Source organism: Vombatus ursinus, unplaced genomic scaffold, assembly GCF_900497805.2.
Source record: "Vombatus ursinus unplaced genomic scaffold, bare-nosed wombat genome assembly UNPS02014890.1, whole genome shotgun sequence".
Classification (NCBI taxonomy): domain Eukaryota; kingdom Metazoa; phylum Chordata; class Mammalia; order Diprotodontia; family Vombatidae; genus Vombatus; species Vombatus ursinus.
Window position 1 is genome coordinate 1,104,921 of NW_020954668.1, and position 18,554 is coordinate 1,123,474.

Below are 18,554 nucleotides of genomic sequence, written 5' to 3' on the forward strand. Positions count from 1 at the left end.
TACGTTATTTCTGTTACTGTGCACAATGATAGCCTGGTTCTTCTCACTTCATTTTGCATCAGTTCTTATGTTGCCATGTTTTTTTCCTGAAATCACCCTCTCATCATTTCTTATAGCACAATGATATTCCATCACAATCATATGTCACAACTTGTTCAGCCATTCCCTAACTACTGAATATCCCATCAATTCCTAATTCTTTGCCAGAACAAAAAGAGCTGCTATAAATATTTCTGTATATAAAATGTCATTTTTTTTTCTTTGATCTCTTTGGGGTAAAGACCTAGTAGCAATGTTGCTGAATCAAAGGGTATGCACAGTTTTATAGCCCTTTGGCCATAGTTCCAGACTGTTCTCCAGAACCCTTATTTCTTTATACATTCTCTAATCAGCTCCTACGGATTCAATTTAATCTTCTGTATGTAGGTATCTCCCAGATTTACACATCCTACCCCAACCTCTCTGCTGAGCTCCAGTCCTCAAATGGCTTCTCAATGGCTCAAACTAGGCATGCCAAAGGCATCACAAACATAATATGTCCAAAACAGAACTCATTTTATTTTCCCCCAATTTCTAAATTTCTGCATTATTGTCATGGGTATAGCCACATTAGAAGTCACTTTGATTCTCCAACTCAGTGTCATTCCTGATACCTTGGTTTACTTACTCCATGTAGCCAATCAGTTGCCTAACCTTTTTGTTTCTCCCTCTGTATCTTTCATATGTGGTCCATTCTGTTCACTGACACAGTCACCATTCCCCCCATTACCTGGGGGAAGCTGGTGGCAGTGGACAGAGCACTGGTCTCACAACAGGAAGACTTGAGTTCAAATTTGGCCTCAGACACTTACTAGCTGTGTGACTTTGGACAAGTCATTTGACTTGTTTGCCTCAGTTTCCTCTAAAGTAGGGATGATGATAATAATAGCACATATCTCCCAGGGTTTTTGTGAGGATCAAATAAGATAATAAAGTGCTCATCACAGTGCCTGGCACATAGTAAGTGCTACATAAATACTAGTTATTATCAATTACCTTTAATACAGATTACTGCTAACTTTTAATTGGCTTCTCTGCCTCAAGTCTCTCCCCACTCCAATCTATCCTCCACACAGCTGGTAAAGTGATTTTCCTAAAGCACAGAAACTCCACTAGCTCATTATCTAAGATCAAACTTTAAAATCATCTGTTTGATATCTGAATAACATCACAACCCGGCTTTTTTTATCTTTACAGTCTCCTTACACATTACTCCTCTCCATACACTGTACGGTCAAGCCAAATTGACCTACTTATTGATCCTCACACACAGCACTCTATTTCTCAACATGGGCTCCTGTTTACCTACATAACCTTCAGGGTCAAGCAGAAGCTCATTCCACAAAAACAAAACAAACAAACAAACAAAAAAACTCAGGAGCCCTGAGTTGATCCAAAACACTACAGGACAGGGATGCCCTAGGAAGGATGTACTAGGAAGTATGTCAGGAAATACCAATAACTTGTCACCATATTCATCAACCTAGGCAGGAGCAAGGAGTAATGTTCTAGCAGAGTGACAGAAAATCTCTTAGTTTCAATTTTCTCATAGTGTTGAGATCTAGGGGTGCTGGGAACTCCAAAATTCAAGGGCAAATGATGCGGCTCCTGCCTCAAATGAATTCGACCCAAGCCTTCTTTTCAGCTAGAGACAAGGTTTATTATATCACCAGGAGAAGCAGGCCAGACTCTTAAGGAATCCGAACCATTTAATGGAGGCAAGATGGACCTTTTATACAGAAAGACTACGGAAGATCTGGATGTGAACAAGGAGTGACCAAGATCTGATCAAGGAGTGACCGATAGCTTGGGTGATTGGGAGCTAACACAGAAGGATCTGGAAGAGTGGGTGCCTCAGTGGAAAGCCAGGGACCTGAGTCACATGGAAGGCGTCTAGATGGAATCAAGGAGTGGTGGTCTAGGGTGTGGCCAGGTACAGACAATGAGAGTTGGGCTGGGTTACAGTTAACAGAGAATTGGAGATTGCAGGGTCAAAGCCACAAGGCCAGGACAGTTGAAAGGATTACACTAAAATGAGCCTCAGGCAAACACCAGGGCCAAGTGGGAGAGTTCAGGGGAAGCTGGGGCGGTTGGGGGCTGGGGGGGGGGGGGGGGGGGGCCCCGGGGGGGGTTTCCAGGGTCTATCAATAGGATCAAAGGTTCATAGATCTAGAGCTGAAAGAAAATTCAGAGATTAACTAGGACAATTTTCTTATTTTAAAGATGAGGAAACTGAGTCCCAGAGAGACAAACTAATTTGCACAAGGTAACAAAGCTATTAAGCATTCAAAATGGGATTTGAACCCATATACTCCAGAACCAAAGATCTTCTGATTCTACTATGCAGTCACTCACCTTCAAAAGTGCTCTGCAGTTTCTGATGTTGGTGAATGTCTTCTAAGTACTATCTCCTCCTTGACTTTCATGACACTGCTTTCTCTCACCTGTCAAAATTGTTCCTTTCGGTCTTCTAGGCTCTTCTATTCCCCAATAGACTCTCTTTGATCCTCTCATTTTTTCCATTATATTTTCTCTCAACAGTTGTGATGGTTTCAACTGCCATTCAACTCTATACACCAATTGCCTGAACATTACCACCTGGCTGCTGGGTAGCCATTTTAAATCTAACATGTCTAAAATAGAATTTATCTTTTCCTCTAAACTCATCCCTCTTCTGAAATGTATTATTTCTATTAATGTAAAATTACCACTATCTTCACAGCCATCCAGATATACAATCTTGGATTTAGCCATTTTCTTTCTCAACTTCCCCAATATCTAATCAGTTGTCATGTCAATTGTACCTCTACAACATCTCTGGTACTTATTTCTTCCTCAAACACATGGCCACCACCCTCATTCATGCCCTTACCAGTCCCTGCTTGGACTACTGCAATAACCGCATCATCATTATTAATAAATTTGTACTGCTTTCTTTAGTTTCCATATTACTTATATTTCCCATTATGTCCCTTCTCTCAGAAAAAAACTATCTTTAAGGGTAACAAATCTTTAAAAGGAGAGAGAGGAAAGGGAGTTTGGTGGCAGAATAGATACAGGACTTGGCCTGGAGTCAGGAAGATCTGAATTCAAATCTGACCTTAGTCACTTAGTACCTGTGTGACTCTGGGCAAGTCACTTGTTTATGTTTTTATAATAATAACATCGGCCTCCTCGGCTTGCTGTGAGGATAAAAAGAGATAACGTAAGGTAAAGCTCAGTGTTGCTAGCTATTATTATTTTTGTTATTAATCAATTAATCAAGTCTGACATAATATGTAGTATTTTGCACTCATAGCCAGCTCCCTACCTCTGCAAAAAAGGGGCCATACCTTATTATTATAATAAGCATAACATTTTGTTTGTTTTGTTGCTGTTTTTTCCATTTACGTTGCATTCATTGTGTTTATTGCTTTCCTGGTTCTACTTGCTTTAATTCTAATCATTCATATATGCGTCTCCCAATACTGCATATTAATGTTCCATTATGTTTACATACCACAGAACAATCTGTTAATTTGTCTACCTGCTTCTAGAGTCTCCCCTCTCAAATCCATCCTCTACAAAACTAACAAAATAATTCTCCTAAAGCAAAAGTCTGAACATACAATACTATTTCTCCTGGACAAGAAATTCCATTAACTCCAAACCGTTTCTGGGACAGAAAACAAATCTCTCAGATTTGAGAGAAATGGTCATTTTTCTCTCTCAAATTAATAGCCAATTATTAAAATTGGGGAGAAACTCAAGCTTTTTTCTCCCTGCTTTATTTCTTTGTCCTATTTCTTTATCTAATCTCTCAAGGACAGGGCTGGAGGAAGACAGGATTAGCCTTCTTTTCATTCTTGGTATTACTACGCCACCCAACTAGCTCAGGCTTGGGTGGGAGATATAGATTCTTTTGTATAGATTGCCCAAGGCTGGTGTAGGTCTGAGTATAGGATAGTTTCTCAGTGGAAGAGTGATTTGATGTCACTCTTGGCCTCTCACTGGAGTGGGTTCACTTATCTTTGTAAAGTCCACCTCTCATTAATTGTTAACCAACCAGAGTTGATTGCCACCATCAGGTATACCCCTCTTCCAAGGGTATATAACCTGTGAGCCTGCTGCCATGATGGTCTTTGGCATTCGAGAGTGCCACAGACTTCTTTTCATTAAAATGCTAGCATTTTTAATAAAGTGACTAATTACCCAGGAATTAAGTCTCTTGAATTTTTTGATTAGATATTTAATGCCTTTAATAATGTGTCTATAGCTTACCTTTTCAGATTTGACATTACTTCCCTTTAAGTATTCAATGCTCTATCCAAATTATTTTACTTACTGAACTTGGCATTTGATCTCCAGCCTCCAGGTTGTGCTGGTTCCTTTCTTGCTGCCTACAAATACAACCATCTGTCCTCTATTCTTCAAAACAACAACTCCTCAATTGATCAGGTAACTATCATCCTATGTTTATCCTGCCAGTCATGACCACTCTTTGAGAAAGCAGTCTACATCTGGTGCCTCCACTTTCTCTTCTCTCACTCTTTCCTAAACAACCAGTAACTTAGACCTCAACCTTATTCAACTAAAACTCCTCCTCTCTTCAAAGGTACCAATAATTTCTCAACTGCCAGATCCAATGGACTTTTCTCAAACTTCGTCTTCCTTGACTGTATCACCTGATACCGTAGATCACCTCCTCTCTAGGTTTTCATAATACTTTTCTTCTGGTTCTCCTCCTTCCTGTCTGACCACTCCTCAGTATCCTAAGCTGGATCTTCAACCAGATTATGACTAATAACTGTAGGTGTCCCCCACAGCTCTGCCCTAGGCCCCTTTCTCTGTTCCCTCTATCACATTTGTCATCAGCTCTCATAGGTGTAATTATCATTTCTATGCAGATGATAACCAGATTTATATATATAGCCATAATCTCTTTTCTGAGGTCCAGTCCCACATCACCAAATACCTTCTGGACATCTTGAAATGGATGTCCTGTAGGCATCTCAAACTCAATATGACCAAAACACTTCAAGTCCCCTCCCCTCCCAAACTCCTCTATTACCACTGAAGTGACAACCATCTTCCTAGTCACCTAGTCACTTTAGGCACTTGACTCCTCATTTTCACTCATCCTACATATGCCACCCACATGTTCTGTCTGTTGCCAAACCTTCCATTTTTACCTTTTACCTTTATAGTATCTCTCTCTCTCTCTCTCTCTCTCTCATCCCATATACTCCATTAATAGCCACCACTCTAATACAACCCTTATCATCTCTAGCTTGGACTATTGCAATACCCTTCAGATTCTTTTCCCTGCCTTTTCTCTTTCCACTCCAATCAATTCTCCAGTCATCTGCCAAAGTAATTTTCCTAATCACTTACCATGTTACTCCCTACTCAATGAAGTCCAGTGGCCCCCTATTACCTATAGGATAAATAAAATGTTGGTATTTAAAATCTTTTAAACCCATCTCTTCACCTTTCCAAACTTCTTACACTTGTCTCCCTTTTATGAACTTCCAGCTTTTCTTACCTACTCATTCATGATACTCTTATTTTCCAATCTTTACTAGCAATTGACTGCCATACCAGCAATATCATTGCCCCTTCTTCCCCACCCCCAATTCTAGTTTCCCTGGGTTCTTTCAAGACTCAGCTGAAATCACACTTTTTTATAGCTGACCTTTTCAGACTTAGTTGACGTTACTGCTCTTCAAGCATTTAATGCTCTACCCAAATTGTTCTAGTTACTGAACTTCACATCTGAGATTACCTTCCATTTATACTGTACATATCTTGTGTACACATAATTGTTTGCATATTGTCTCTCTCAGATGAGAGCTTCTGGAGGATGGGACCTATGTAAACACTAAATAAATGCTAGTTCATTGACTCTTCTTTGATTAATTCAATAAAGGCACTCCCTACAGTGGCTGTTCCAAATCATAGATTTAGAACTGGAAAAGACCTTAAAAGCCAAGGAGACCAAACCCCTCATTTTATAAATGATGAAACTGAGGCACAGAGAGCTTGTGACTTTTCTAGGACCACAGAGGAAATGTCTAAGGTGAGATCTAAATTCAGAGCTCATGAACTCCAAGTCTAGTTTCTTCTCCACTACATCATTCTGCCACAACTTTCTCTTTTCAAGTCAACTCAACCACTTTCTCTCCACGCTCTCTCAGAAGACAGTGAGAAATAGAGGTCCTCCACCAAGAGCTCTCTTCTTCATTCCACATCTCAAACCCATCTTTTGTCATTCATTCTCTTTGCTCCACATTCTGATGGCTTCTTGCCAAGACCAACACTTTTTAAATCGTCTCTTCTTATCTTCACATCAAAACCTCTTGATGTCATCCCTCATTTTTTCTTCTTTTTTTTAAGGTTCAGATTATCACTTTAACACATGTTCTATCTCTGGAACACTAAAATTGATTGTTCCAAAGTTTAACTCATTAAAAACACAATTGACAAATATTTAACGTGCCCTGAAAAATTTCTAAGAAGGAAAAAAATAAACTTATATGCTATATATAATCATATACCACTGTTACAACTTCAAATTCCATCAGATCTACATTCAGTGGTGCTGACTTTTTTTGGTTCTTCAAGATCTGTTAAATCTATGAAGCTATTTTCTATGACAGGAGAAGAAACAGAAATTCTCATTGCTTTCCGGATTCCATACATGCTCACTATCTTACCTGGGGTTACTTGCTGTGCAAGTTCTTTTAGATTATTGATTATTCCTTGTTCAGCCAAATGTATCTCTCTGTAAGATGGTCCCAAAAGACAAATGATATTAGGAGGAGGTCTGGAACTTAGACGTTAATTCTGAGCCTCCTGAAGTTCTCTGAGTAATTTGGTGGTTTCAACAAGTTTCCTCTGGAACACTTTGGCCTCTTCAGAGTCAAAAATCTCAACCTGGGCTCCAAAGTTTATGACTGCCTTTAGAGCTGTAAGTTTGTCCTTATCAGTACTAGAGTCCAAAGAGCCAGATGAGTCTGTTTCTGTAACTTCTAAGTCTTTTGCACTGTCAAGACTACCATTCTGGGTTTCACCTTCAGGTACTGGCTTTTCAAGCTCTCTGAGGGATTGAGAATGTCCTCCTTTTGTCAGAACATCCAGTAAACTATCTGCCATAACATATGGATAATTTTGTGATATGGCCAAAAATTCATGGATATTGAAACCACCTGGAAGATTAGAATCTTCCCCACAAATTGTGTAGATTAAGTCAGAATCATCCTTGCTGATATTTGCAAATGTGTAATCGTAGTTTGGTGCATAAGAATTGTAGGGTCCATAATTCAAGTATAACACCAGAATAACTTTATTCCTTTTGTCCTCTTTGAACCCCTGCAGTATATTAACTCCAGACTGTAGTCTTCCTGTTGTCATTCCCAATCTTAACAGGGTAGTAGCCAGGTTCTCCTGCAATAGGGTCCACAGGATTAACAAGTCCTAATGTTGTGGTTCCATCTACCTTTCTTCTTTCAAACTCACACTGACTATTTACAAGCCTTCTGGTCAACTTCCCTCCACATTCTTTAATAATGTGGCCAATTTGCTCTTGTTCCCTTTCTAAGTTATTGCTCTTAAGTTTATCTTAGAGCATATCTTTGTCTTTCTTTTTATTTTCCTTATTTGGACTTTTGAAAACTTTAACAACATTGTCCAAAGAATCATCTTTATTTTTTTAGTAGATAGCCACTGTCTTCCTCACTCTGCTGTATTTCCATTTTGTCCTTCTGCTTCCAGGTCTTCTGTAAGTCAGCCATGAAGTCTATATTCTGTTTCAGACTCTGAATTCTTTCCTGGATAAGAATTTTCATTCCTGAGTGCAACAGCTTCTTTGTAGCCTTGTAATACATAGTTTCCAGTTTATTGTAAATCATGGTACTGCTACACATTAGTTCGAAATTATCCTTCCATTCTTCTATGGATTGGTAGTCACTGTTCTTGACCTTTTCTTTCATAGTACTAAAATCTGTTGAGTGTTTAATGATCATAGAGTAGCCAGGAGCAATAAAATCAGTCACAGGAAATTAAAAGAAAGCACTCGGGTCCTTTCTTTGTAATTGTCTCATCAGTTGATTCAAAGCCTCTAGAAGGGGTGTTTATTCTACTTCTTGCTTAGACAATGTACTCTTCAGAGGCTTTTCAGGGGGCAAATCTAGTCTTATAAGATTTTGACACTGAAGTTCTTTTTCTGCCTCACTCTCAGCCTGATCCCGATCTCACTTTTTTCTATCCTCCTTTACTCTTCTCCATTTCTTTTCCTTTTCTCCCCCTGGGACCTGCTTTTCTCCTTTCTTTCTCTTTTTTCTCTTCCTGGCTTTATGTTTCTCATGATCCGTTTTGTCATCAAAGAGGCTTGAAATTGTGTCCTGAGCTGCCTGTGGAGAGCTCTGTGACTTCTTTTCCTGCTACTTTCAGTACCAACTTCAAAGGTTTTTCCACATACTTCTCACAGAGGTGCTTGTCTGACTTGTGCTTCCTGCTCATGTTGGCCCAGGCCGCACTGTTTCAGTCCTAGGGAGCGAAGCCCCAGAGCTGCAGAGATGAAGGGAAGAGAGCGAGGGAAAGGGCAAGCAAAAGCGAGGCCCTATCCTTCATTCTTTCCCTGAATCTTTGATGAAATGATCTTTGTCCTTTCTCAACTAGACCAAACATTATACAAGAATCTTTGAGCCTATCTACACCTGTTGTCTCCAGCAATTTGCCCGCCTCAGGCATCCTTTCCTCCTTAATCTCTACTATCTTCCTATCTACAGGTTCCTTTCTTGCTGCCTACAAATGCAATTTTCTTTTCTTTTCTAGTGGAAGCTCCTCATTTAATTATCATTCTGTTTATTCTAAACATAAACATGCCTAAAATAAGCATTTCATATACATAGTGGAACAGAAAAAATGACTGAAACTGCAAATCTTCATTTCATATCATTTGCTTTTGTTTTTAAGTATAAAAGTAATTCCACACATTACTTTCAAAATTGTTCTACCTTTTTATGCTTCCTTCTGAACTTCTTGTTCTCTTCAGCACATTTAAAAAATATTTCAATGGCCCCTTTCTTTTGCATTATTATTGCTGACCCCCCACTTTCCTCCCTGACCTTCCCCTCAATTGAAAGTTGAGAGAACAAAAAAAAAAACCCTTCATGACAAATAAACATAGTCAAGCAAAATGAATCAATGCATGAGCCATGGGCAAAAGGGTGTATCTCTGCACCCTGAGTCTCTCACACCTCTTTGAGGAGGTAGTTAATGCGCTTTACTATTTTGGAGATGTGGATGGTCATCATTTTTTAAAAGTCTTTCAGAATCCTCTTCCTTTACAATATTGTTGTCATTGTATGAATCGTTCTGCTTCTGCTTATTTCACTCTGCATCAGTTCATATTTCCCAGGAGCCAATCTCTTAATTTCTTATGGTGGAATAATATTCCATTATAATTATTTAACACAGTTTTGAGCCATTCTCCAATGCATAAGCACTCCTTTAAATTCCAATTCTTTTGGGTTTTTAAAAAAATTTTTAATTTCCTCTACAAGGATCAGGACATTGGTTTTGCTTTCAACTATTCTCTCCTGTGTGTTATTGTGCTTCTTAATTCCTTTTCCCTATCCTCAATTTTTTCCTATTGAGTCTTATGCATTTCTATAATGCATTGTATATGTATGTGGTTATCTGTATGTGCATGTGTGTATGTGTGTGTTCAACTCTTGTGTCTAATTTAGGATCTTCTAATGAACACTACCTCCATCCCTTTCTTTATGTTTGTATACTCTTCTTCATATGTACTACAGTTAGGAGAAATAAATAGAACATTCCATATCCTTCCTCTTTTTCACAAATTGAATAGTTGTTTTAGCCTCCCTTCTCCTTCTCAGCACTCTACCCACTGTGTCACCTAGCTGACTTAAAAGGCATAAAAGGCATATGAGGAGGCACAGTCAAGATAGCAGTGATAAGAAGTTCTGGATCACAATGGGTAATTTTTGAGCCCAAGATCACAAATTTGCCTCACAGGCAAATAACCAGGGCAGGAACAGTGGAACAGGGGTGATCAACACCTTTGTCACTAACCACAGAGAAGGATCAAGGATTCAAACTACTAGCCTCAGAATCAAGGTGGGATCAAGGTAGGGGTCATGAAATTAGGGCTGGTCTACAATTTTTATCCCTTTGAACCTGCAGAACCCTCCAAATAGAGAACATAGGCTATAGACAACAATGTATACTACAGCTTCACTTATGGGCAAGTCTACAGTTGTATTGCCTAGAAACAAACCAGAATATGTAGCCAGAAAGTTCAGGAGGGCAGGGATCAGATCATGCTTTCAATCAGACTGCTCAGGAGCTACTTAAAACTTAGAGATTCCTGGCTTAAGCTGCAGCTATGAACTGTGAAAGATACAGTACTCAAAACCTTGAGAAGACAGTGACAAGAATGTGCACAGTATAGACCAGGCCAATAAAAGGATCTGGCAATACTGCCAGAAGTGTAGATGTATGCTTCACATGAAAATCATTTTAACTGAGTTTAAAGGAGGGTAGATCTCTCTCTCTCTCTCTCTCTCTCTCTCTCTCTCTCTCACACACACACACACACACACACACACACACACACACACACACACTGTTTAGTGTAGAAATACATTAGCTTCAACAGGGACACAGGAGAGAACTGGAGGAAAGAGCAGGAATAAAAGTGAAGGTAGATTCAAGGAGGGATTCATTATAATACAAATACAGGCAATACCTGTTATTGTTATAAGTTAAAAAAACAAACAAACAAAAACTCATGGCAGGTTAAGTGGTGCAGTGAATAAAGCACTGTATATAGAATCAGAAGACCTGAATTCAAATCTGACTTCACAAACTTATTAGCTGAGTGACCCTGGGCAAGTTACTCAACCTCTAACTGCCTCAGTTTCCTCATCTGTAAAATGGCAATAATGGGATTTACCTCCTAGGGCTGCTGTGAGAATAAAATGAGATGTTTTTTAAGGTGCTTTGTAAACCTTTCAAGTATCTTACAGACACTTATTATTATTATGAACTTTAAGCACCTAGTAAGGAATATGAAAGGGAGTTTAAAAGTAATGGTAAAAATGTGTGATCATGGTATGGATGAGAGGAAAAGAGGATGGGGCAGGGATGCAGAAGATGACTGCATCAAGCAAAGAGCATCAGTACTGAAGCAAATTCTCTTTCCTTTATCACTCTCTTCTTTGTAAAGAGGGAGTACATAGCAAAGAGAAGAAAAAGGATTAGAAAACAGGATGGAAAGAAATACAAAATTAATAGTCATAACTATGAATGTGAAAGGGATGAATCTATAAAACGGGAGAATAGAGCAGAATGGATTAGAAAGCAGAATCCAAGAATATGCTATTTCCAAGAAACATTTGAAACTTGAAGATTGAGTCAAAATCTATTTTGTCTCAGCTGAACCCAAAAATGCAGACATAGCAATCATGACCTCTGAGAAGGCAACACCAAAAAAAGCCCTGATTTAAAGTGACAAACTACCTTATACTGAAAAGTATGATAAACAATGCATTAATGTTAGTACTTAACATATATGCATTGAATGGCTTAGTTCTTAAATACTTAAAGGAGAAGTTTAATGAGTTATATGGAGAAATAAAAAGTTAAAATTGTAACAGTGTGGGCTTTCAATGTACCCCTTTAAGGACCAAAGAAATCTAACCAAAAAAGTAAAACAAAACCAACAAAAAAAAGGTTAAGAACCTGAATAGAATTTTAGAAAAGTTAGATATGACACCTCTCTGGTGTTTACTCAATGGGAATAGAGAGGAATATATATATTTCTCTCCTATGAATGGCACATCTTTAAAAATTGACTGAACATTAGGGGAAAAACATCCTCACAAGAAAATGCTGAAATATTAAACACACACTTTACTGAACAAAATGCAATAAAAAGTAAATTCAATAAGGGACTATTGAAGAAAATATTAAAAATTAATTGGAGACTAACACTAAAGTACTGATGGATCAAAAAACAAAGCAGAGAAATAAGAGATAATTTTTATACAGATAATGACAACAATGAGACAATATTCCAAAAATATTTTGCCAACAAAATAGTTCTTAGGGGAAAATTTATAGTTCTAAATACTTTAATTAAAAAAATTTTCTTTGAGAGATTAGAGAAACAAATGGGGGTTGCAAATAAAAAAATCCTAGAAAACCAATACTTAACAAATAAACACAAAAATAGAGGTCATGGAAATAAAAGAACAAACAAAATTCACAGCAAAAAATTAAAGTAGAAGTTAGTTTTTCTTTTAAAAATACTATGTGTATATATATGTATATATATATATATATACACACACACACACATATATATCATTAATTTGATTTTTGAAAAAGGCTCAGAGTGAATGTAAACAGCAACTGTTTCTATTTTGCCCAGAAACCCTGTCTTCCCTTCTCAGATTGATATTTTTTTTTTTTTTTTTACTAGATAAAAGAGGTCATTCTTTGCCTCATTTCTTCTTACCTAGTCTTAATCACTGAATTGGCTTTGCCTTATACAAACTGAGATCTGGGAAAGACCTTAGCTTAAAAAGGCCAGGTCTCCCATTGCATCCAGGGTCATCTCCAGTCCTCCTGATCTATATGTTGCCAATGGAGCCCCAAGGAGAAAGTGACAAATTCAATTCACTTGAACAACAATTTTGCCCAATTATATGGTAATAAAACGAACAACTTAAATGAAATGGACGAATATTTACAAACAAAAAACAAAAAAAAAAACATTAAATCTCCAGATTAACAGAATTAAGATATGGAGAATTTAAATAACTCACTGTGAGAAAAACAAACTGAACAAGCCATAAATGAACTCATAAAGGGAAAAAAGGGAGGGAAGAAGGGAGGGAGGTGCATATGGATTTACAAATGAAGTCTATTAATAATCAAAAAAGAATTCCAATATTACATAAACCATAAAAATGGCACTGAAATAAATCATACATTGAAATGAAAACAAATGATACAATAACAAAAATAGTAAAAAAAAAAAAAAAACAATTATGACCAGACTTCAGAAATGATTAATGCAATGACCAACTATGATTCCATAAGACTGATCATGAAGTATGTATGTTACCCATCTCCTCACAGACTGGTGACAGACTGAAGATTCAAACTGACAATTCTGGACACAGCTAATGTGTCAATTCTTTTTGTTTGACTATGCCTATCTGGTATGAGGATTTTTTTGTTCTTTTTCTCATGAGGGTAGGAAGTGAAAAGGGGAAGGAAAAGAAAGTAGGACAAAGAAAATAAATGATTGATTGGAAATACAAACAACCAAAAAGCTAGAGAAAGTGGTACTGCCCAGGCCATCTACATGTCTTATTACCAGCATTGTGGCCTTCTTGTTTTCACATTGAACCTTAGACTCTTGGTCCTGGAGCACTGCTTAGTGACCTTTTGTCTTATCTAGCCCATTTCCTGGCCTACTACTACTTTCCAGCCGATCCCCCAACTCTAAAACAAGTCATGACACTGTGCTCAAACTTTCCCCTCCCTCCATGTCATTCCACTTCTATTTTTCCTTCCTGCATTATGTTCCCCTATCAGAATATAAGTTCCATTAGGAAAGGGACTAACTTGCTTGCTTTTACTGTAGCCCCAGAACTTAGCACAGTACTTAGCACAAAAGTAAGGGCTTTTTCATTTATTTCTTCAACAATATGAGCAGTATCACTCTATAAAACAGCAAAATGAAGTGGAAGTGAAAACAAATGTAGAGAAAATTTGATATGAGACCAATCTAACTAGCATCATTCTAAGGGCACTCAAAGAAGAAAGTGTCACAAAGAAAACAAACAGAAAATGAGACTGTGTCAGTATTTCTCTACTTTCATCAACAATAATAATTCAACTACAACATCTGGATGCTAACACCTTAGCTGTGAAGTTGAAGAAAAAGTTAATAAGAATGCCTGGAGCAGACTACAGATATTGACATCAAAGAAATCTAGAAAGCAGTTCAGCGAGCTTAAGATTCAAAAAGAATGTAAACAGCATGAAAGATAATATAAAGATAAAAAAGGTTACTGGGAAAACTACTAACCTATATACCTTTGTGTGGGAAGAAGAGGAGTCATACTTTATTGGCTGTAAAACAAAACAATTATTAGTTTGAGGGGAAAAATCCTCTTTGATGTGGCACAGCAATCTTGCTGTTAATTTTTAAATTATCTTGATTTTCAGGAAAATTTCTTTTCTAAGTAAAAAGGATACATAAAAATATGAATATGGATTTTAAGATCTGAAAGAGTCATTTTAAAATGTTTTAGTCTTCCATGACGATCTCCTGTTGGGAAGCTGCTTTAGATACTTCTTAGTTGCTGGTGACCATTTTTGTCATATATTTTCATCTTTACTGTCTTCTGGAGAATGCAAATCATATTTCTTACTCTTCATGTTTTGCCATCAGAGTTCTCACTATCTTATCATATTTTGTTATCAGGGTTCTCATTATCTTACGTAACATTATTTCTAGAGTACTACTGTTTTTGGTTTCATAGGTTGATGACAGATTTTCTTAAAAACTAGAGAATCTGAATTTCTTGCCTGATCTTTATCTATATTATCTTCCTAAACTGAAACAACAACAACAACAACAACAACAACAACAAAAGACTGCCTTCCAGTTTCTTTCAGGCTAGGTCATGTCTGTGGCTCCACCTAGACCTGAAAGAACACAAAACAGAAGCATTTCTTCCCAACTAAGGAATTATGCAAGTCTGGGAAAACTCAAGTTGGAGGGAGGGAGACTGTGTCCACACCTTCAGACAGCCCTCAAGAAGAGATGAAGGGCAGTAGTCAATGACTATAGTAATCTATTATTTGATAAACCCAAAGACCCCAGCTTCTGGGATAAAAACCCACTCTTTGACAAAAACTGCTGGGAAAACTAGAAAAGAGTATGGCAGAAATTAGGCATAGAGCAAAACCTCATACTATATACCAAAATAAAGTCAAAATGGGATTCATGATTCAGATATAAAGGCTGATACTGTAAGCAAACTGGGAGAGCAAGGAATAGTTTACCTATCAGATTTATGGAGAACAGAAGATTTCATGACCAAACAGGAAATAGAGAACATTACAAAAACCAAAATGAATAACTCTGATTACATTAAATTCAAAAGTTTTTGCACAAACAAAGCCAATGCAACCAAGATTAGAAGGAAGGTAGAAAATTGGGAAAGAATTTTTACCACAGTCTCTCTGATAAGGACCTCATTTCTAAAACATATAGAGAATTAAGTCAAATTTATAAGAATACAAGTCATTCCTCAATTGATAAATGGTCAAAGGTATAAACAGGCAGTTCTCAGATGAAGAAATTAAAGCCATCTATGGTCATATGAAAAAATGCTCTAAATCACTATTGATTAGAGAAATGGAAATCAAAACAACTCTGAGGTACCACATCACACCTATTAGATTGGCCAAGATAACAAAAGAAGAAAATGATAAATGTTGGAGAAGATGTGGGAAAATTGGAACACTAATGCATTATTGGTGGACTTGTGAACTGATCCAACCATTCTGGAGAGCAAGTTGGAACTATGCCCAAAGGGCTATAAAAATGTGCATACCCTTTGACCCAGCTAAAGTACTTCTAGGGCTATATCCCAAAGAAATCATACAAATGGGAAAAGGACCCACATGTACAAAAATATTTATAGCAGCTCTTTTTGTGGTGACAAAGAATTGGAAATTGAGAGGATGCCCATCAATTGGGGGACTATTGTGCTATAAGAAATGATGAACAGGCTGACTTCAGAAAAACCTGGAAAGACCTGTATGGTCTGATGTTGAGTGAAGTGTGCAGAACCAGGAGAGCATTGTACACAATAACAGCCACATTGTACAAAGACTAATATTGATAAACTTAACCCTTCCCACCAATACAAGGGTCTAAGACATCTCCAAAGGCCTCATGATGGAAAATGCTATCCACAAAGAAGAAAGCACTATGGAGTTTGAACGCAGATCGAAGCATACTATTTGCTATTTTTTTTTCCTTCTGTTGAGTTTAGTTTCCTCTTTCTGGTGGCTCCTCCTATTGGTTCTAATTCTTACTTACAACATCACTAATGTGAAAATATCTTTAATAGGAATGTAAATGTATAGCCTATATCAGATTGTGCGCCACCTTGGGGAGGTGGGGGGGGAGGGGGAGAAAAATTTTAAACTCAAAAGCATATGAAAGTGATTGTTGATAAACAAAATAAATTAATTAAAAAAATTAGGTCTATCACAACTATAAAAAAAATGCCTTTTCATCTAACAACAACAAAAAAAAAGTACTTCTCTTTCAAAAAAAAAAAAAAGAAGAAGAAGAAGAGGTAAAGGAAAAGACTATGAATAGAGATAACATTATGCTTCAGTCAGGTGCATTTGCATCGGGTAGTCCCCAGGAGTTGGAGGGAGGGGAGGATTCGAAGGCAGCCAGTGGAAAGAGTGGTCAGCTCAAGTTTGTCAGGCATAAGTGGGTGCAGTCCTATTAAGCAACTCTCAGCAAAGATGGTGGGAGGAGTACTGATGGTAGGAAGGGCCAAGGGAGGGAAGGAGAGGAGATTGAAGTAGGAGAAAGGTGAGACTCTCATGGTGGAAAACGGACTCAGGAGAATGACCGTTCCTGCTCAGTTTCCCCTCACTGAATCTCTAAATTCCTTCAAGCCCCGTCTGAAATACTACCCTCTACATAATGCTTTTCTTGATCCCCTCAACTGCTAGTGCTCTCCCCTACTACCATGAATTTAACTGCTTTTTATTTTGCCAATATTTATTATTACCATAAAGGCACATGAATGAGAGGAAAGTAGACTGCTCTATGGAGGAAGTAGGTCCCTAACCTTGCACAGGGGAAAAAGAGGTACAAAAATTCACTGAAGAAAAGAACTTCCTAAAAAGCAGAATTTGTCAAATGGAAAAAAGAGGTGTAAAACCTCATGTTAGAAAATAATTCCTTAAAACTTAGAATGGATGAAGTGGGGGCTTATAACTCCATGAAGCATCAAGAAACAATAAAACAAAGCCAAAAGAATACAAAAGTAGAAGAAAAAAATGGAAAAACAAGTGACCTAGAAAATAGAAGAGAGTTATTTAAGAATAAGTTATTAAGTTATTTAAGAATAACTGGACTACCTGAAAGCCATGATAAAAAAGAGAACCCAGACATCCTATTTCAAGAAATTATTAGGGGAAACTGCCCTGATATCCTAGAACCACAGGGTAAAATAGAAAGCAAAAGAAGCCAACAATTACATCCCTAAGATATCCCAAAATGAAAACTTCCAGGAATATTACAGCCAAATTCCAGAGCTCCCAGGTCAACGAGAAAATACTGAAAGAAGCCAGAAAAAAAACAATTCAAATATCATGGAGCCATAGTCAGAAGCACACTATATTTAGCAGCTTCCATGTTAAAGAAGTAGAAGGCTTAGAAGATGAATTTCTGGAAGGAAAGGACCTAGAATTACAACCAAGAATAACCTACTCAGCCTTCAGGGGAAAAAATAAACATTCAATGAAATAGAGGACTTTCAAGCATTCCTGATGAAAAGATCAGAGCTGAATAGAAAATTTGACTTTCAAACAGAAGACTCAAGAGAATAAGTATAAAAAGGTAAATATGAAAAAGAAATCAAAAGAGAATTAATATGGTTATACTGTTTATATTCTGATATTGGAAGATGATACTTGCAACTCCTAAGAATTTTTATCAGTATTAGGGCAGTTAGGAGTATACATACACAGATCAAGTGTGAATATGATGGAATGATATCCCCCCCCCCAAAAAAAAGAGAGAGAAAGAGAGCAAGACGGATGTGCAGGGAGAAGAAAAGCGGGTAAAATTATCTCAGGGTAGCTAGAAGGCACATGGATAGAGTGTTGGGCTTGAAGTCAGGAAGACTCATCATCCTGAGTTCAAATCTGACCTCAGACACTTAAAAACTATGAGACCCTGGGCAAGTTACTTATGCCTGTATACCTTAGTTTCTCATCTGTAAAATGAGCTAGAGAAAGAAATGGCAAATCACTTCAGTATCTGTGCCAAGAAAATCCCAAACAGCATCACAGAGAGCTAGACATGACTGAAAATAACTGAACAGCTGCAATAACAATAACGAAAATTATCTCACATGAAAGAGGTTCACAAGGAAAAGCTTTTCCAGTACAGGGGAAAACGGGAGGGGGTGTGTGAGGTGGTGGGCAATGTTTTATCCTTTCTCTCACTGGAATTGTTCCCAAAAAGGAATAACAAACACTGAGTTGGATATAGAAATGTATCTTAAAAACAGGGAAGATTCATAGGAGGTTGGGGGCCGACAGAAGGGAGGGTACATTAAGGGAGACAGTGGTTAGAAGAAAAATAAACTTTTGAGGAAGGACAGGGTAAAAAGAGAGAGAGAGAGAAGGATAAATAAGATAAAAAATAGTACGGAGAGAAATAC

The 18,554-nt window shown here is 37.5% G+C and overlaps 1 protein-coding gene and 1 pseudogene across 1 annotated transcript in view; both read right to left on the bottom strand.

Annotated features, from left to right (window-relative positions):
• Positions 1 to 18,554, bottom strand: part of PACS2 (phosphofurin acidic cluster sorting protein 2) — a gene marked incomplete at its 5' end in the record, with an annotated part of 225,535 nt that overhangs the window by 157,481 nt on the left and 49,500 nt on the right. The window lies entirely within an intron of this gene.
• Positions 6,589 to 9,113, bottom strand: LOC114028571 (annotated as a pseudogene).